Genomic DNA, 21390 nt, shown 5'->3' with positions numbered 1-21390 from the left:
TTATTATACTCTGTTTTCTGGCTCATAAGCGACAGAGGATACCATGCGACAAACACAAGGTTAAAAAGAAGAAAATCTTGTATTCGTCATTAAGTAAATAGAGCTTGCAATTTTGAAAATTATAACTTACTTTATTCTTTCTTTCTTTCAGAAAAATTCTTCAAACATCTTTAATAAACTTGAAAACAAGTACGGAGCTTACGAGTGAAACCTGGCCCAGGAGTAGACTGGGGTAAATAGGTCTGTGTTCTTGACAAAACGCGCAAAATGTTTGATTTCACAATTTTGCTTTCTTTTTACATGAGATTAAAACGTGCGCAATTCAATGCGATATATTTTTAGCCCACCCTTCGCAATCTGGTCTTCCTTCTTTGCGGAGTGCAAAACAGCGGGTCAGATGTGCAAGTCCAACGTGTAGACGACGTAAAGACGATAAAAATGCACAATTACTACAAGACTAGGCAGGTAGGCGAGGAACGCTGCTGATGCATGTATGACGTGATGCCGCCACAAATGTATTCGACGAAGCATAATGCCAAGCAAAAAAACAAAACAAAATGTCAGTGATGACGGAGATGCGACTTTGTACGGCTGGCAACACAGCACGCAACCTCAAGAACAGAGGTTACAAATCGCCTACTATCTTGGCAAACTCGTATATGCAGCCGCACATATAGTATATCTGGTACTCGAGGTGAAGTTTGCCATGCACATGCATGCACTAAAGGCTCTGATTCGACGCCCGCAATAGCCGATTAAATACGGCCCCAGAAAACGCCTAAAACACTGCAGATTAAACCTAATTAAGCCTACTGACCGAAAGGAGAATGAATGATTGAGCTGTTTATTCAAAAAGGGAGCCTCAAGGCCGCTTGTTGAGAGCAGGGAAAAACAGAATAAAACCGCGCACTTAACACACGCTGCATGCACCTGCACAGTAACAACTCTGCAAAGAATCCATTCCTTTAAGCCTAAGTGGCCAGCGGTAATGAGTTCTACGCATTACATGTCCACCCTCTTTTCTCCCATTCGGCATTCCGAGCGCTCGAATCTTAACCCACTGTGCTCTCCAGGAGGCTCGTAGTTACTGGGGCGTGGTTTTCATTTCAGTAGCTCGCTGCGCTGTAAAGAATTTATTTTCAAGCATTTTCGTTTTATTCAAAGTATCTGCTGCTCAGGTCATTTGTGTCAAGATACATTACCACTAAGGGTTGGAATTTTTCAGTTTTCATTGTTTGAAAATTCGGCTGACTTTTTTATGTTTACTTCAGAACGATTTCTTTTCCTTTTTATTCCGACGAATATTATTTTCTTCGTATTGTGTACGTCCGTAATATAATGCGGTAATCTCGCGCGTTCGAAATCCGCTCCAGTTTATCTCAGCCTATTTGTCAGCAGGCACGAACATTCGCTTTACCGGCAAATAATTCACGGTCGAACTTAGAGCTGCGTTCGTCAAAAGGAGCACTAATTCCCATTCAAGACAAGCGACGCAAGTAAAACGACTGAGCCCATAGACAAAAACGCAGCTGGAAGTTTACTTCTAAAACTGGGTCGTCAGGTTATCGTTCGGTTTTCACGCCGGGTTGTGCTATAGGGCGGGGCATCCTGTTGTCTGAGTGTTGACAGCTGTGACAAAATTGGTGCTGAACCGCCACGGTATAATCAGAACATGACAGTTTTTCGCGAAAATTATCCATAATTTCTCCCCAGTGTCTTTATATGTAGTCGAGAAACACACTTAATCAAGTTGCCACCGTGAAGCAATAGCGGTTCGCCAGCAGGCGGCGAGGATATAGAGCTTCCTGGACTACAGTGACGTGTGAGGTATACCCCAGAAATGCCCAAAAGCGCAAAACTGCGCCACTTAAAGCAACGTTACCACCAGCTCACCGCCCTCCCGGCAATTGTACTTTGTTAGTCTCCTCGTTAGACTTAGTGTCACTCTTCCTCAATCCCCAGCTAGCTGTGGTGGGCATTTCAAGGATACTGACTTGTTTCAATCAAAACCGAATTTCGAAAACTGATTTCGGCGCGGTGGCTCAGTGGTTAGGGCGCTCGACTACTGATAGGAGTTCCCGGGTTCGAACTCGCGACCGCGGCGGCTGCGTTTTTACGGAGGCAAAACGCTAAGGCGCCCGTGTGCTGTGCGATGCCAGTGCACGTTAAAGATCCCCAGGTGGTCGAAATTATTTCGGAGCCCTCCACTACGGCACCTTTCTTCTTTCACTCCCTTCTTTATCCCTTCCCTTACGGCGCGGTTCAGGTGTCCAACGATATACGAGACAGATACTGCTCCATTTCCTTTCCTCAAAAAGCAATTTAAAAAAATTTCAGCGCAATCTTAATTATCAGTCTTCCTCGGTTTAAACCTAAACAAAAGTCCACCCTCTAATCACACCGCAGCGCAGCCTGCATGACACACACAGGCCAAGAACTCTCAAGGTACGGACAACATTCAAACGGTCGACTCGCCCAGCACATTACACGAGGAAGAGCCGAGGAAATGCTAGAAGCGGCGGAGAGGCGGCCGGAGGTTAGACGCTGGGAGGCGGCGGACACAGCAGTTATGCGGAAATATATACCGGGGCTGGCCCCCTCTCTCTCTCCCTCTCCTATCACTTCCTCGACGAAAGCGGCCACTCCCGTGTCTCGCTAAATATATGTACTACCCGAGGCCCCTGGCCCGAAACGAACGACTTCTACGTCGCCCAGAGTGTGCCGAGAAAGTAAGTGCCCGCAGCCATTTCCTGAGAATTTCTAGCAGCTCTCACTGCGTCTATCTCTTCTTTATGTCGGAAAAAAAATCGGACAAGAACCGCTGTTAAGAGACACTGATAACTCCAACAAAATTCTGCTCTTAGTGAAATTAAGACTGTACGGCTTTCTGTGCCTAAACGGCAACAATATTGTATATATATATATATATATATATATATATATATATATATAGCCCAAAAACCACAAAACGTCTACCACAAAAACCCCCGAGAGCAGCAGACTGGACCGCCGTCGCCGTAGCTCAGTTGTCAGAGCACCGGATGAGAGATTCGAAGGTCGTGGGTTCGGATCCCACCGGCGGGCTGGTTGTTTTTTCTGCTGCTTTAAAATTAACTTCTTTTAAGTGACAGATTAAGCGAAGTATTATTCTCCCGTCGATCACCACTACAAATTAAAAAATAGGAACATTCCCCTATGCACCTTGGTTTCGGTGACTGTTGGCTTCCTTCATATGTTTGTCAGACGAGCCCCTCACTTCCCTTAACTTGTCTGTTTATATATTTATATATATATATATATATATATATATATATATATATATATATATTATGAAGGGAGCCAACAGTCACCGAAACCAAGGTGCATAGGGGAACGTTAATTTTTTTTTTAATGTGTTATGCTTATCAGTAGGGTAATAATTCTTAGATTAATAAATCGCTTAAAGAAAATTACTTATAAAGCAGCAGAAAAAACAACCATGCCGCCGGTGGGATCCGAACCCACGACCTCCGAATATCGCGTCCGGTGCTCTTACCAACTGAGCTACGGCGACGGCTGTCTAATCTGCTGCTCTCGTGGGTATTTATGTTTACTGGGTGTAAGCGAGCCTTGAGAGTGTTCACCAGCGCCACCCTCGACCATAGCGGCGGACGTAGGACGTCCTGTAATACCGCGAGCGTGACGTAGAACGTCATCTAACGGCGAGGGCGGAAACTGTGCGAGAGCCCTCTTATACTACCTTTGGCATTAAGACTGCCAGAACCGAGACCCTCGTTAAGCTATCAGCAGACAAGTTAAAGGAAATGAGGGGCCCGTTTGACAAATTTTATGAAGGGAGCCAACAGTCACCGAAACCAAGGTGCATAGGGGAACGTTAATTTTTTTTTTTAAATGTGTTATGCTTATCAGTAGGGTAATACTCACTCTCAAGGCTCGCTTACACCCAGTAAACATAAATACCCACGAGAGCAGCAGATTAGACAGCCGTCGCCGTAGCTCAGTTGGTAAGAGCACCGGACGCGATATTCGGAGGTCGTGGGTTCGGATCCCACCGGCGGCATGGTTGTTTTTTCTGCTGCTTTATAAGTAATTTTCTTTAAGCGATTTATTAATCTAAGAATTATTACCCTACTGATAAGCATAACACATTTAAAAAAAAAAATTAACGTTCCCCTATGCACCTTGGTTTCGGTGACTGTTGGCTCCCTTCATAAAATTTGTCAAACGGGCCCCTCATTTCCTTTAACTTGTCTGCTGATATATATATATATATATATATATATATATATATATATATATATATATATATATATATATATATATATATATATATATTTGCCTTACCTTGTCGCAAATATATATAGCCAAAAAAGTTGAGGGGTTTAACAATGAAAGATTTTTTTCCCGCCATCGACCCGGTCTAAGCTCGTGACGCTGATGACGGCGTCAGATTGCGGTGTCGCTTAGCCTGAGAGATCAACACTGCAAAGAATGTGCTGACGTCCCCCCACAGTTTGTCCGAGAGAACTGTCAGTGGCGGCAGTACCTGTATTTCACTTTGCCAACCTTTTCCTAGCTTATAACGGCCCAGTTTTCAGCGAACGTAGCGAGTTGTGTGCGTACAATGCGGCCGATAAAACGACGTGATGCTCAGTATACGCAACGCTGCAGCTGAAACGCAATAAAATACCCGAGATATGAAATGCTACGCTATATGCAGCTGGAAACCACTGAAAAATTAGATGGGCAATGACGCGAGCTTTAGCAAGTGATCGAACGGCAAGAAACCAGGAAAAACGAACGAGCAAATAAATATGTTCTAAGAGTGCCGTTGGAAACCAGGTGAGAGTCAACTTCATTAAAGCCCCGCAGCAGGAAGACAAGCGTTTAAAAGCCAGCACTGACAACCGCGGCGTATTTTAATCGCGCCTCCCCCCCCCCCCCTTCCCGTCCCGGCCCCCATGACAGAGGAAAGCTGCCACAGCTGTGCTTTCGCTGCGGGGGCACCTTAACCTTGTGCCGAAAAATTCCATGCCCTGGCAGGCAGCAAGGCTTCTCCAAAGCCGGTGAGGCAGGCTGCAAAAGCCTAGATGTTCTTGGGGAAATGTATCGCTCACAGAAATCAGGGAGAACTTATCGTGACAAGGTTTACACGCCTACAGTCGCGGAAATGGACATGGATAAGGCACGCAATGCGGAAGGCAGCTAAGCCATGGTTCCTTTAAGGTAACAGAGTGGATACCAAGAGAGCGCATTTGTAGCAAGAGGCGACACGAAGTCAGGCGTTCGGATGAGGTATGACTGAAAGTTTGCGGGAGCGAGATGACCGCAGCTGGCATAGGTGAGGCTTAATTGGAGGGATATAAGAGCGGTCGTTGTCCTGCAGTGGACGTTGTCCGGCTAATGATGATGATGCACACGCGCTTTCAAACTGCATGTACATCGAGCACGTCGTCATCTGAACGCGAGACGTATACAAAGGTGCCACGTCTCCGTAAAGTGAATGGACAAGTTGGCGCCTTTTTTATTTTGATCTACCACAAGCTTTTACGTTCTCAAAACCAGGCCGTAGGCTTTCATGTATTCTAAATCAGGTCGTAAGCAAAAATCCCATGCACACTGGTACTGACACGGCGTCAGGGTTTCAAGGTCACCGCCAAGTCAATCTCACTACAACGACTAAACATAGCCAAGTCCTTCCTAATCAGGTCACCGCTCAAACATTCAATCGCTGGACAAGCAACCCACCAAACACGCTACACAGGAGGAACGCGGTTGAGGCCCGTTAGCAAAGCTCTAGAATAAGTAAAATAGAACAGGCGACCAAAATGAAACAGCGGCCGGCCTCTCCCGCGAAACACGCATTCTCGACACGATACGACGCGACAAAAACACGCACTCGTTACCACGCCGACGGACGGCTACAGCGACGAACAGGCCACTCACAGCGGTCGACAATATCCCAGGTCGGACGGCTGGCTGGTTATCCGCGGACACACGTAAGGCAAAACGAATCGCACGCAAGACAACAGCACACCGGACAGAGCTCGAACAACCGCAGATCTCACAAGAAGCGTCGCATTACTAACTACGCCGCAGTATAGCAACTACACGAGTACTACAATTAGATCGCGCACACGCAATCCGACACCCGACTAGGACTAGGAGGCAGCGTCAGAGCCCGTCGTGATGCCCGCACCACCACCGACTCGCTCAGCACTGACAGCGAGCAAAGGCGGCGGCGTTGGTAACATCTCGCTCGCTTTGACGCGAGCCGGTGCGACGCCCAAACAACTCCTAACGGACGAAAATAAAAAAAAATGAAAGGCAGCGAGCGAAAAATACCAAGCACGCAGAAAGACAAGATGATAGCGAAATCGGTGCGAGCGACGGGGCGTCTTCCTGCGCGCCCGAGCCGCGTTGTCGGCGGCGAGAGGGGGCGATGAACAGAATGCAGAATCGAGAGCCGCAGAGATATGTGTGCCGACGAACAACGACCACACCGCCACACAGCTACGCCAACGTGCCAAAGCAAAGGGTAGTGGGGTAAAAGAGCCTCCTCCCCCGCCTCCCCCCGCATCAGAAGGAGGGCTCGGGCGTTTGTACGCGTCCTTGCGCAACTTGCCGGTACAACCACCTCCGCCGTTCTTTTCCAGACAAACACCACACGGGCGCGCCATGTCAGCGCCCGCGCACAACGCGGGACGAGGCGCGAACGGAGCGCAGTTGTAGGTAGGAGGAGAGTGGAGGGAGAAAGCAGCGCTCATTTCGCTCAACGCTCCGCGAAAGCCACGCGTCGGCGATATTCCGCCCGCTATGCGCTACGCCCGTCCCAACAGAAAGGGAGGAACATAACATCCGAGCGTTAAAAGCACGCATCCACAAGTGCAAGCGAAGAGCCTTTACATGCCGCCGAGGGAGAGGGAGAGAGAAAGCGAAGCGTCAAGGCAAGGCCGACAGGGAAATAATAAAAGCGGCCCGAATCAGCATATCGCAGTCAAAGCGAAGACGGCCCAGGAACGTGCCGGTTCGTCCAACCCACGTAGTAGAGCATCTCCCCCTTCCCTCTTTCCTCCTCGCTCTTAAGGCGCAATGCCGCGGCCTACCTGTCCGCGGGACGTGAGAAACCGCTCCGCTAAACCGAAAGTGGGAGGGGAACGCTGGAAGGGGCCACGGGGTTTATTACAAAGCGGTGGCGGAGCGCATCGCTCTTGTTCCGTCTTACCTCGGCGGCTCTCCAGAGGGTACGGCGATGCTTTTGTCTTTGCAAGTGGGCGAGCTTTTCTTCTTCTCTCTTATTCTTTAACATTCGTTAGTTGCAGGAGACGCCCGCGGAACGCCGTCGCCGCAGCTTCTTCCATTCATTAGCTTCTCTTTTCTTGTGTGGCGAATGTGTTACGCGAGCGAAACCGCTGCTCGCTTCTCGGTCGTCGTCTTCTCAAGTGGAGCGCTCCACTCCTCTGTGGCTGAGGTCAACAGATGTTTCGACGCCCGACGACGCCTCCGCTGAGTCGGCGCGTAAAAAAAACGCGGGCGCAGGAAAGAGTGAGGTGCGTATGCGATGACGGAATACCGTGTTTTCTTTCGCGTAACACGCGACGCTAAATGACGTAGAGCGACCATAAAGGAACTTTCTTTCCCAAAACAAGTGTCCATTGGAGGAACTAAGAACAAGCACCTGACCCGCAGATCGCGAAGACTAACATGAGTCGGATAAGAGCAGGCAAGATCAAGACTGGTCTGCCTGTCTGCATGTTCAGGAAGATACTCCATGCAGATCCTGCACGCAGGTCCTGCACGCGGGACCTACATGAAGGGCCTGGAAACAGGTTCTCTAAAAGGGCCCTATAAACAGGTCCTGCACGCAGGTTCCGTAGACGCACGTCCTAATACGGGGCTTGCAAACAGGTTCTCTAAAAGGGTCCCATAAACAGGTTCAGAGGCAGGTCCTAATGCGGGACCAGTAAACATGTTCTCGAAACGGTCCTACAAACAGGTTCTGAACACAGGTCCTCCTCATACGGGACCTGTAATCAGGTTCTTTAAAAGGGTCCCATAAACAGGTTCTGAAAGCAGGTCCTAATGCGGGACCTGTAAACAGGTTCTCTAAAAGGGTCCTACAAACAGATTCAGCAAACGGGCCCTGTCAGTGGAGGAAGGCAGGGCAGTTTGTGAGCGACAAAGGATTTCTGCAAAAAGCAACACCACTCGCAGAGTTCTGCGTGTTTGTAAATGCCAGTCTAGGCTTCCCCAAATCATTTACACTGCATTCTGCACAAAATGTGAAAGCAGCAGCCAAATGGTCTTGAAGCGAAACTATACAGGATGTCCTCTCTGGGCCTCCTGTGGTCCGTCTTCTTGGAGATGCCAGGTCGTGTACCGACCACCTCAACCTTCTGGCGGATAAGACTAAACTTTCTGCAGTTAGATGTTCGATTACGCTGATTAATTTTTTCGCTGCCGCTACGACCACATGGACGCCGTTACCAAGAATGCCGTGAATGCAAACCTGGTCTACCTATAGAAAAAAAAACTTAAGGATGTTTGCGCGAAGATCCTGCTACTACAATACACCAAACTGATTAACCCAACGACGCCACGTTAGCGTCTTGCATTTGTTCAGGCCTCAATTCGAGCCATTAAATTCAGCACTGCGGTCCTCACCGAACGTTCCGATTCAACAGGGCCCGTTTTCACTGCTGCAGGGTTATCCATGTCGCCCCGCACGCCAAAATCAATTTAAAACTCCCAACTTCCCTACGAAATACACGTTCCGCCGTGTCCCATTATCCGGGTGGCGTTTTAGCACCTAAATGAGTGGTTCGAAAACTCGACACCGTCAACGGCAGCAATGCGATGTGGATGAGCATCGCGTCAAGTCGAACAGCCCCAGCTTGTCCCGTTCTTATCCAGGGGGAACAGCCCACTGCTCGCAAATGGAGCAGCCGCGAAGCGTGCTCTAATGGAGGTCAAGACGACGGCTATCACGCAGTTGGCCGCGCTCCGGTTGTCAGCGTTCAATCACTGACGGGAATACATCGCTGAGAAAAAGAAAAAAGAAAAGCACGCAGAGCGCACGAAGGCTAGAGGTTAAAAAAAAACAGAAAACGTAAGGAGCTCCGATGTGCTTTCTACTCCCCACAGCAGAGAAGCGGCGCCGCCAGCCAACCGTACCTGCGTCGCCACGCGCTGCTGCAAACGGCGACTGACTTAAGAAGAACCCGTTGTCATTCGGCAGAAGATGGTCTCGTGGCGTTAGCATGTAAGAGTGACGACATACAGATGAGCAGCCAGCGAGGAACCCAAGACTGTAATCACGTAAGCGAACATTTCGATTCGGTTTATAGGGTTTATAGGGGTTTTAACGTCCCAAAGCAACTCAGGCTATGAGAGACGCCGTAGTGGAGGGCTCCGGGAATATCGACCACCTGGGGTTATTTAACGTCCACTTACATCGCACAGTACACGGGCCTCTAGAATTTCACCTCCGTCGAAATTCGATCGCCGCGGCCGGGATCGAACCCGCGCCTTTCGGGCCGACAGCCGAGCGCCATAACCACTCAGCCACCGCGGCGGCTCATTTCGATTCTTTTATTTGTTTTGCACGGAAGGAAACGGCGCAGTAACCGTCTCACTTCTCTCTGGACTCCCGAACGGTGCCGCGAGAGAAACGATGAAGGAGAGAGCGAAATATGAGGAAGAGAAATAGTTACCGTAGTGGAGGGCTCCGGAATAATTTCAGCCCCATGGCCATCTTTACCGTGCACTAACACCGCACAGAACACGGGCACTTTTTGCGCTTCGCCTCCGTCGAAACACGGCCGCCGCGGAATTGAGCCTTCTCGGGCTGAGTAGCCGAGCGTTCTAACCACTGACCAATCGGGGGAGGGGGGGGGGGGTCCTAACACCCAGCAAAGGGGTTGAGAGGGTTGTGACCAAAGGAAAGGCGAAATAACTGATGGGCTCCTGCCTGGCCGCGAAATAACCCTGGATGCTGGCGGGCAGCAGTATCACCCACCCATACCTTCACTTAGAGGTTGCGGAAAGATCTCCTGCCCAGAGAGCAAAACAGCAAGAGAGAAATAAAAAAAAACGCTAAGAACTGCAGCTGCGCCATCGTTTTCTTCAGTGCTTCCCTCGCTTCAGACGCCAACAGGCTTTCCGGGCCCACGGGAATCAAGAGGTGTGCGTCCCGCTGCCCCCGTTTCTCCACCAGCGATGCGCGCCGCGCGGTCCGTGGCCTTTCTGCGGAAATCGTTTTCTCCCAAGGCCTCTCCCGCACGCCGCAGCGATGAGAGATGAACGCCCGCTGTCGCAGCATCAGCATCGTCAGCAGAGCATTAGCGGGCGCGCATCATAGATCTCTTCTATCGATTCGACAGCAGAACAGTTGGCCGTGCTCTCATGCACACCATCCTCACATTGAAACTGGGGTGGCAACCAATTGGTAACTCCTCTGGATAGGCTACTGCTCTGATGCGGACAAAGCACACTGCATACCAATTTGGTAACAAGGATGTTTTTAGATATATGATTCTAACCGGTACTATGGTGATGACCGCTACAGACAACTCTCCTGCGATGTTTTTTTTTTTATTTTTAAGATCACAGTGCTCAAAGGTGAGAAAAAAATTGGAGACGACATTTAAGCTCCGCCTTGAGGGTATAACGCGACAGCATAGTGTGTTAGGCTTCCCATTCTGGGCAGTTTGAGACCTTTCAACGCAGTTGCCAATTTTTTTCAATTGTTTAAATTAATTAGCTGACCAATTACACATTGCAAATTTTCTTAATAGCGTCATCAAGCATTGGCTTTTCATTCTAAGCATTTTGACACCCCTGAACACCTCTTTTCCAATTGTTAATCATTTTTCATTTAATTGATAAATAAATAAATTAGCTACAATAATTTCATCAACTCACCATCACCTAACCCACCCCAAATAAATCACTAATCAATAGAAGCAAAAATTACAATATTATTTTTCTTACGCAGCCTCCGATTATTTCCGGCACGCGGTGCCGACCACTACTACGCCGACGACTTTTCGACCAAACGAGCTGTATACGCTATCGCGTAATATAAGCAAAAAAAAAAACTTCGACTCTTGCTGAAGCAGGAAGTTAATTTAGTTTGTCGTTCGTACAAACAACCTTGCCAGTATCTCCACGTGCAGGCAGGAGAAGAAAATTGACGGTGGCTTAGCTCGGCTATGCCAGGATATACGTAGCGAGAGGTACAGTCTAGGTCAAAAGTCTGAAGGCCAAAGGCTTTTCGCTTTAGCCGCATAAGAGACATTATGGCACTATTAAAGACAGCATTACCTTGAAATGGTAGCAGAAGGTTTCTTCTTGCGGTAGAGAAGCTTCCTGCTTGACTTCTGTTTTGAATGATCCGCTACACGGAGCACTCAAGGAACATTCATTTCGTTGCAGCTGAGCGCTGTGGCCTTAAGACTTTTGAGCAAATCTGTACGTGGCTGAGCTTGTGACCACTGTATGTTTAGCAAGAGAGACATTGGGCTCCATCTCGGCGGCTATGCGCCGTCTATTGCGCTCGGCAGTCTGGCATTTCTGTTCGGCAAGCCATTGCCTTTTCTGTTCGGGCGCAACCGCTGCATTCTTCGCCTTCTTACGCTCATTTCTTTGCTGAGTAGCCCAATTTCGAGGCGACAACCTCAGGATCGGAAGAGTTAATCTTCTCTTGTCAATACCGCCGTTTGGTAGCTACTGGACTCTCCTTCTCTGCATCCATGCGAAACGTTGTGATACAGCCGCCCGTTACATCTCCGCATTTTATACGCAATGCTGCGCATTCCACGCGCGGTTCGGGTGACAGAGCGGCGTGCGGCGAGGCGGAGACGAAGCGCGCGGCTCCGACGGTGGAGCGGGCGCACGCCGCATCTCCTGCTCCTCACCGGTTGCCATGGTAACGGCGCAAGCGCACAACTGGCCTCTCCCGGCCACCGCGAAATTCTCGACTGGTAGCCCCGTGTAGCTCTCGCTACAAAAAAAATCGCGGGGAGCAACGGATGCCAGCGTTTTGTAGGACGACGGCCCGGCGCTTTCACAACGGAACGCAGAAGAAACCACGTGCGCAACCGCCCGATGAAAGCGGGCCGGTTCGTCTTATCTCCCCCACGGGGAGCGTCGCGGAAGGCGGGAGAAATCACACGGGCGAAGAAACGGAGCGAGCGAGCTCTCACGGCGGAGGTGGGCGCTGCGATCGCCCACCGTCGTCGCATATTCGGCGCAACCAGCACCGAGCACTTTAATCGCCAACTCTGACCCGATTTTCGTTTATACAGTTGCAGTTTTATAAGGGACTCTCTCCGAGAAAAAAATAAAAATTCGTTGGAGGCACTCAGATATCTCTTAACTGCGGGAAGGCGAAAACAGTTTGCGACACATTGCACTGATTTGAATTTGCCGCGCTTTAATACATTTCACTACAGAGAAGAGCAGCTGGCGGCGAGCGTGGCAGAGAGATCACGTGACCTTGTGATGTCACGTAATCTTAAGGTCACATGACCTAAAATGTAACGGACGAACGCGAGTATGAGCCACTAAAGGCTAGCGCCTTAAAACCTCAGGACGGTTGCGAGTGTGTAGCGCGAATGTTTGAGCGTCAGCTGTGGTGTGAAATGAAAGAAAGAGCCCGGGCATCGGGCCGGGCTCTTTCTTGTACTCGTCCTTGTCCGGCCGTAAGGCTGGACCCAAGTTCGATACCCCTTCTAAGGCCATTAGGTCACCTGTCGGCTCCCATCCTCTCTTCCTCCCTCTCCTGCTCTCCCCCAAAAAGTCGAGAGAAGGATTAGCACCTCTCCACTCTGCCACCTATCGCCTTCGACTCTCTCTCGCTTCCATCTCTCTCCTCTCCCTAAAATATGGCGTATTCCCTCTTTCCACTTTGCCATATCCAGCTGAGGCAGGCGGGACTGCGGACGCCGATGACGAATACGGCGCGAAACTGAGGAGCGATATAAGAGCTAGCGGTCTAACAGCGCCGCAGCCTCAGTACAGCCTAGTGGTGTCAGCATTCGCCTCGTGTGCGAGGTTCGGTCCTCCGTGAATCCGGTCACCCAGAGGCTGTCCGGATCCTGGTCATCGGTTTCTCTGCACTGAAATGCTTTCGAAAATGGTACGCAAAGCCCTCCACCAAAAGTACTACGTCAGGCATGGCACTCGTTGGCCAAGCTGCTCTAGCGCCACTGAAATTAAATCTGCATCATGCCCAAAGAGGAAACCACCAGGACCTACTGACTCGTGCCCAGTAAGGTCGTTATGCTCACAAGCCGAAATGTCGGCGGTCCGGGCAATGCTCCTTCAGTGACTGCATGACGCAAGTGGCCAGTGGGGATAGGGAGGGTGGTACAGCTGCTGTTCCTATTTTAGCCACGAGGAAGGAGAGCCTGGCAGCCCTTCCCTTACGTACCAAGAGACAAATGCCAACATACTAGTGCTTCAGCAGAGCGCGTAACGCGGGCATGTGCACCAAGACCACTCTTAACTATGCATCCAAGCGTTCCTTGCCTTGGCCTCGAGCCAGTGGGAGGACCTGCACCCCGCACGGCTCAGAGCGCTTTGCTGAGGACATCCTGAAGAAAATTCTAAGCGCTACAAATGGGCGCAATACTTTAACGCACTTACATGCAACAAAACGTGTTAAGTGCTTCTCGAATGCACAAGAGAAAGTATTTTTCTTATCGTGGGTTTGATTTCGGTAATTACGTTTGCTCTGTATCAGAGAAAAGCCACCAGTGAACGAGACCGCCTGCTCTTGCAGTCACCGCTTTCGGTATTTTGTCTCAGCGTCAATTTCATAACGCAATTGAAAAACGAATCGAGTCCGCACTAACGCAACAAACAGAAGCGTTCAATACTCGCAAGCACTCATTCTTCAAGGAAAGCGCTAAAGAAACTTCCCAATTTCCTAGTGCCAACTGCTTTTGCTACCACAGGTCTTCGACACTGCTTTTGCTAAAATGTGTTATAATGCACATACCCTATCAGTTCGCCTAATGATTCATCGCTTTTGCCTGCTGCATTGGGGGTCGACGTCTATCAGATTTAGATATGTTTCTGGGAGCACTGTTGGCGACAGATTACTGACACGAAGTCTGCACGTGTTTGAATCATTTCATCTTTGTGGTTGCCCTCACTGGTATATCTGTAGCAGCCTTCTTGAAATTAAACCAGTTGGAAATTGCGGACCGTGAATGTTGTATGTGTTTCTCCACTTTTGTTCTGTTTTTTTTCGCGCAAGTACATACCTTACCAACGAAACGGCGCAACTAAGAAAAGACAATGACTGATGAGTGACAGACAGCCTGTGTGCCGGCGGAGTCGAATCCAAACGGTGTTCACTATTTCTGAGACGAACGCAATGCTTGCTCTACTCCAAGACGTTCGTGGATCAAGGTTGACATGCATAGAAAATGCCGCCAGACTTTTGGTTCACTTCAGTCCCGCTGCAATGACTGAAACCGAGCCTGGAGCCGAAGAACAGCCTACACGCACCGTCCATCCATCCGCGCTCCGGACTAAAAGATGCACGACAAGCCCGGAGGTCGTCGTGGCCACTTTATTATTACGGAGACAAAGGTCGTCCCTAAGTGCGCGCGGGGGTTAAGAAGCGTGGGAACAGCGCACCGAGGCGGCATTGTTTGGGACGCCGTCAAGGCAGCGTCAAGCGGGACGGCCGCACGCCGACTGACTGCCTGGCAAGCGTCTATTCTTGGCAGCGCACGAGGCCCCCTCGGAAGGCGCCCCCTACGCTCAGGGCTCGCGGCGAATCGGCCACTTAAAAGTGCTCCTTGAGGCAGAGACGAGGAAGAATGCGTTCCTGCAAACTGGTGTTTTCGAACAACGCGTGCTGCACAAGACAGGTCTCGCTCTGACGCACAGACTGACGCGATTTGAAGAGGATCAGCTTCGGCTTCAACCAACTCGGATCAATGTAAGTGCACTAAAGTGGTGCATTTTTGCAACAATTCTGAACAAAATCCCTGATTTTAGATCGCCGCTTGCTTTTTCTGCCCTGAACAGGCATTTCTGATACAAGGCGATCATCAGACAAGGAACACTTCCTCGGTCTCGTTATAGCGGAACAAAACTGATCACCCCCATTTGCGAGTTTTCATGGCGGTCACCTATGCGGCGGCGATTTCCTAGCGTAAATGGATGAAGAAAATACACGCCGTAGTGCTGATGTGCAGTGACATTCCATATGTAACACTCATGTACAGTCGGGGTCAAAAGTCTCTGGACCACGTGTTCCGCAAACGATCGAAGCTCATAGTTCTGCTATTAGCAGGCGGCTGGAGACCAAACTTGTGGAGATGAAAGAACAAAGCATTGACTTTCACGTCCACAAGTATGCATGGTCTCCAGCCGCAGTATAATAGCACAGCTATGAGCTTCGATCGTTTGAGGAACACGTGGTCTAGAGACTTTTGTCCCTGATTGTACAGAGGGAATTTTAATTAGCCCAAGCAGATTTTCGTCTCTTGATAGGTTAGCATTACCGCTGTCTCTTGCTCAAAACCTGTCCACTTGTGTGGGGCCGCAATCCTCTAGGGGGCCTCCACCCACTAATTGCCCACCTTCGCAATCCACCCACCCCCAAACAACAAACCTGCACCCGCCAGACCCAACCCACAACATGTCCACCCACTCCACCCACGAGAAGCCCACGTACCATATATAGTCGGACACAAGAGAACAAAAAAGCTGATTTTCCCCGTCAGAGGATCCCCTTCCAGCCAATGGCGTCGGCGGATTCTCAAGAACTTCATAGTGTGAGTTGCGTGACAATGGAGGGACAAGACTACCTCCTTTTATCTGCCACTCCCTGCATTGTCAAGCAAGGAGGTTCAGGAGAATCGCCGGACGCCATTGGCTGGAAGGGGGTCCTCTGACAAGGAAAAGCCGCTTTTGTCTTGTCTTGTACCTGACTACAGAACGTAGAAGCGACGGCGAAATACAACTGAAAGCCATAACGGGACGGCGATCAGTTTAGCAGCTGTATGTACAATCAATACTCTATCACAGATTTGTGGCATCAACGCGTATGATCGCCTGTGCATTTTTTTTTACTTACCGGAATGCTTCAACAGCAATAGAGCACGGCTTCTAATTCGACGGATCTTGTGACGCGAATACCTAGTTCAAGAACGCGCGTAAATATGATGCTATAAATTAGCTAAGATGGCCTAATTTACACACTGAACTGACTAAGTTGAAAACATGATGATGATGCTAGGTTTTTATAGCGCAAGGCCATCTAAGGCCACAGAGCGCCAAACACAAGGTTCTTGGTCGGCTCAGGCTGAAATATGTACAAATGATAAAATCAACACCAGGTGTATGGGGCCTCATGGTAATGAGTACGTGCATGATTCTGGAGTGTGACCAAGTTGAAAACATCTCGCAAATAACGGGATAATATTTGAGGAATGGCGAGCATGTTTAATGGTAATTCCGTAAACTACTACCTCTCTTAGAATAACTCTCGTAAAAAAACTCGTGTAATTCCACTCAAGGTGGTCAAATTTTTAATCACTGCGCAGAATGTCGTAGCCAAAAACCAATTCCAGTGTTTCCTTACCACGTGAGGCCAGCCGGAAGAACCACAGCACGCAGCTTTCAAAATCAAACAAAAGGAACAAACGCGGGTGAAGAGCAGTGCTGACAACATAGACATAGCTGGAGCGTCTTCAGGTTGCAGTCATCTCATGTTTGCGCAGTATTAGGCATGAGTTAATGGTAATATGTCAGTGCTATTTGCTACAACGCTGAACACTTGTTATCTACAGGAGAATGCAATGCAGGAAGTCGAGCTAAACCTAAGCACTTCAGCTATACGCTTGTTTGGGCTGTCTCGCTCGTCTTCGAAGTCACAACGCGGAAATATCCCAGGGAGCGGAAAGCAGCGCATAAGACATACATGGCTCTCAAGACTAATGCTCCTGACAGCTTGGACGACAGCTTGAGACAGACACTAGACAGATCGCATTTCCCGTACGTCCATCTGTTCCTATGCAGTTTCCTTGTAGTGATGCTGCAAAATCTCCCGGCCTCAATGATCCAGGGCCTGTGGGGAGCCCGGTGCGAGTAGTCAGAAGGACCACGGCCCGAGGAATACGTTTCCCGAACAACATCCCGCAAAGGAGGACGGACGCCTACCACGTAGTACGTTTCGCCGACCAGGCGTCTCTATTCCGGGCTAAGAGAGAAGCGGACCAGAGTGGGTCCAGTCGAACACGCGTCATGAGGGGTCGAAGGTCCCTCACGCCTCGCTGTTGGGGCTGCCGGCAAACGGCTTTCGCCGTTCGCGCAGCACCGCTGGATGTGGACGCCGAAAGCGCCGGCCACTGACCGCATTATGTGCTTCCAGGAGGCGTCAGAGAAACTCACACTGTCGTTCAACGCGCCGTACCACACATGGTTCCCGAGCCTTTAGGCTAACAGCAGGGGCCGTCCACTCGGACCAGCGGCGACCCATTGGCCGGCATTATTTTTGTCGCGTACGCGAGAACACTTCCCAGTGACAATATACATGTCTGTGCGGGCGGCTTTTTTGTATTACTGAGGACCGCCGGCAGGGAAAAATCTAGGGATCAGAATATTTACTACTAGAACTTTATAGCCGATCTCTGAAAAGGGGGCGGCGCAAAAACAAAAGCAAATTCCCCCTCCCACAAGCAAAAACAAAAACAGAAAACCGAGAGTACACTAGCTGTGCAGCGCTACTCGCAGCAGAGTGTACGAAAGAAAAAAATTATACCCATTTAATGCACAGACTGTGGGAAAGTAGAAATCGGCGGAATTAACGTGCACTGAAATCGCACAACCCGTGTGCTGTGCGATGTCAGCGCGTGTGCATTGTCAGTGCACGTTAAAGATCCCCAGGTGGTCAAAATTATTCCGGAGCCCTCCACTACGGCACCTCTTTCTTCCTTTCTTCTTTCACTCCCTCCTTTATCCCTTCCCTCACGGCGCGCGGGTTGAGGTGTCCAACGATATATGAGACAGATACATCGCCATTTCCTTTCCTCAAAAAACCAAACTGACTAGGCTAATGTGTTCATCGCAAAAGTTCGCCACAATGGTTACCCGGAAAGCTGGGCTTACTTAATCATTTCTGTTAACTAAAATTCGCAAGCGTACGCCTAGGCGCTAAGAAAGATTCTGCCGGCAAGTTTCCCGTTTCTTTTGTTGTCTAATATAAACCCTTTGGACGGGACGGCGCACGCATATTAGTACGTGCACGAACGAAACCCACACGCCTTGCTATTCTCTCCTGCTGTCTTTTTTTTTTTTTCACACTGGGCAGCGAAGCGAAGTTCACTTTGGGAGCCAAAAATGCCGCTAAATTTTGTGGCCGAGACACATTGACAAACCGTAAGCTGATTGGGATGTATGCCTGCAACGCCTGGCGCAGTGAAGAAAATGTGCACACGGAGATAAGTCAGTCGAAGCGCCGATGTCATTCTGCTGTCTGCACACGTCCTGGCGGACAGCAATGTGTCTCGGGAGCCTCCCGCGAGCATTCCAAGGTCAAAGACACTGTACAGTAGTATGCAGTAGGCAGCAGACAGCTGACAGGCCTGTCGAACACTTGCGGCCGCATTCGTTCCACGCCTCACGTCTGCGGCGACCTTTAACAGCGTTTCACTAAACCCCCGGAGTTACACAGACACGGGCAACGCGGTCGAATCATCACAGATTCTCGGTCCGATTTCGGCGATCACGCTTGGTCTGCATCGGCGCCCGACGGGTATTAACCCATAGAGGAAGTGAATATAAGGAGGCAAATAGACCACAAAGAAAAATCTGGCCGAGCAGAAAGCGAGCGGTGAGCTCTTCCGCATCGGCACGTACACGCGTGCTCATCGCGGAGTCTGCGGCGCCTCGGCGAAGGGGTTCACGGGGGTCAAGGGCCAACTACCAGAAAGCCGCCCGCCAAATGGTCCCCTGGGAGCCCCTTGCTCGCGACGCTCGAGCAGGAGCGAAGTGGGCAGACCGCTGCTAATCACCGCTGTTTGCGCAATGATGGCTATCGCGCCGTGCCCCCGAAAGCACTGAGGCCGCTAGGCGTTCGCTGAGGAACATGCAGCGCGCGTTAATGGAGGCCTGTATAGGAGCAGCGCGCTTCCTAGCGAATGTGCGCGTGCGCAGCTCTGTCAGCTGTGAAGATGAAAAACGGAGAGTAAGTCTCTACGCCTTTTAGGTGGCAAACAGTTCTTAGCTAGAGCCGCACACTGCTCTCGTCATTACCAGCACACACTTCTCCATGTCGGCAAAGAGCGGTTTGGTTTATGGTTTATGGGGGTTTAACGTCTCAAAGCGACTCCGGCTATGAGAGACGCCGTAGTGAAGGGCTCCGGAAATTTCGACCACCTGGGGTTCTTTAACGTGGACAAAGAGCGGAAATGTTTCAATCTTATTCGTTACCGCCTCCACCCCCCGCATACATTCTGTTTAGTGCGAAAGCTCTACATAACGGGGTCAGACCTAACCAAGAATCGTATGTGAGGCAATGAAGTAACTCGGGTAAGCTCGGGTTAGTTCGGAGGAGCGCCGCGCAAGCTGCATTCATTCATTCATTCATTCGTTCATTCATTCGTTCATTCATTCATTCATTCATTCATTCGTTCACTTTATTCCTACTCGTGCTATACAAATTATCAAAACACTCCATAGCCAGAGGCTAGTGTGCGGTTCAGAAACGAAATACATGATGGCAACGACACAGCACTTGTGCAAAATGAAAAGCACAAAATCACGTCGAACGACCAAAACACAGCATACAATGACGAGAAAATAAAATAATGCGCATTTTACAGCAGAATGAATAAAGATGTCATGAACAACACGGTACACCAAACACCAAACGAAAACGACTGTCACATAGGTCAAATAAGGCTCGTAAAGTATGTTACTAATGTTTTATTTGTTTCATGGGACTGTTTTATTTCTAGAGGGAAGCTCGGCTAAGTTCCGATGAGCGTTGCGCCAGCTGCCGCCGAGAGCAGAGAAGGTGTGAAGATGAAGAGCGAGAAACGCGGTTGCGTGCACATGCAGATGCCACAAAGAAGGGGCGAAGAATGAACACACGCTTTCGCACGTCCACACGGTTTAACTACGTTAAAACCTTACCACATTTTGTTTTGTCATTCCCCCTCAAAAAAAAAAAAGCAAGCACGCTATACGCAGTTCACCTCCCATTAGCCGCGTTTGTTTCTGCCGCAAGCGAGGTGATCTGTATGCCTATGAGCTCGCTCGCACATACTTCGACACGTAGAGTAAGGCCGGAATGAGACGTGAACATCGCCTGTGAACAAGCTGAAACATGTCACCCGTCTACTTTATTTAAGCTGTCGGATACAACTAGACTGACTCGCGTTAATTGGTAAGCGGCCTTCAGAAGCACATACTCACAAACCGGTTCGAAAAGAATATCTCTCTTCCAAGCAGAAAAAAAGCATGGCATATTTGTGCTCCCGATTTGTTCTGGAATGACTGTACTCGCTTAACATCCCATTATTCCACTCAAAACATACTGGTTAAGCTCTTATCGACGTCCGTCCAGGATTTGACCCAAATCTTGTCTTTCTTGGTTTCATTTCGGCGTATAACCACTGCGCAGAATATTACCCGAAGTCACTGAGGAATATTCAGCACAGTCAGCACAGACACAACAATAGTCTCCTTGATGTAGTATCGCCACCAGCGTCGGACGTTACAGGAAACCGGACAGACCCGTTAGCTGACCATTATAGAACGCCAAGAGAGTCGCAACGTATCAAGATAAGCCGAAATGAATTTTAAAAAAAAGAAACTCCGACTTCGCTTCCACAACTAGGTTGTGAGGCAGTGCAGCAACCGAATGCAAATACAACGCGTCGTATTTCAACGGCTGACTTGTCTTCAACGTGCAAGGTTCTTGATAGAACGTAGCTCCAGCGGTTAAAAAAAAATAAGTCGGTTTTGGTTGGTTTTTGTGTGGAAAGGAAATGGCGCAGTATTTGTCTCGCATCTCGGCGGACACAAGAACCGCGCCGTAAGGAAAGGGATAAAGGAGGGAGTGAAAGAAGAAAGAAAGAAAGAAAGAAGGAAAGAAGGAAAGAAGGAAGGAAAGAAAGAAAGAAAGAAAGAAAGAAAGAAAGAAAGAAAGAAAGAAAGAAAGAAAGAAAGAAAGAAAGAAAGAAAGAAAGAAAGAAAGAAAGAAAGAAAGAAAGAAAGAAAGGAAGAGGTGCCTAGTGGAGGGCTCCCGAATAATTTCGACCATCTGGGGATCTTTAACGTGCACTGACATCGCACAGCACACGGGCGCCTTAGCGTTTTTCCTCCATAAAAACGCAGCCGCCGCGGTCGGGTTCGAAC

The 21390-nt window shown here is 49.4% G+C and overlaps 1 protein-coding gene across 4 annotated transcripts in view; it reads right to left on the bottom strand.

The window, feature by feature from the left end:
• The window catches only part of LOC144105465 (growth arrest-specific protein 2-like), a 237009-nt gene that overhangs the window by 84802 nt on the left and 130817 nt on the right, over positions 1 to 21390 (bottom strand). Inside the window, exon 1 of one of the 4 annotated variants that reach the window (XM_077638587.1) lies at positions 5900 to 6223. The exons of 1 other annotated variant lie outside the window; for it this stretch is intronic. The gene's annotated coding sequence lies outside the window, so the exon portion shown is untranslated. Of the gene's footprint in view, positions 1 to 5899; positions 6224 to 21390 lie in introns of those variants that run through there. 2 more of the 4 variants (XM_077638588.1, XM_077638586.1) reach the window with 2 other exon arrangements.

This window comes from Amblyomma americanum, chromosome 9 (assembly GCF_052857255.1).
Source record: "Amblyomma americanum isolate KBUSLIRL-KWMA chromosome 9, ASM5285725v1, whole genome shotgun sequence".
Taxonomy (NCBI): domain Eukaryota; kingdom Metazoa; phylum Arthropoda; class Arachnida; order Ixodida; family Ixodidae; genus Amblyomma; species Amblyomma americanum.
Note: the sequence above shows the minus strand (reverse complement) of the source record. Positions and strands in the feature narration are given on the sequence as shown.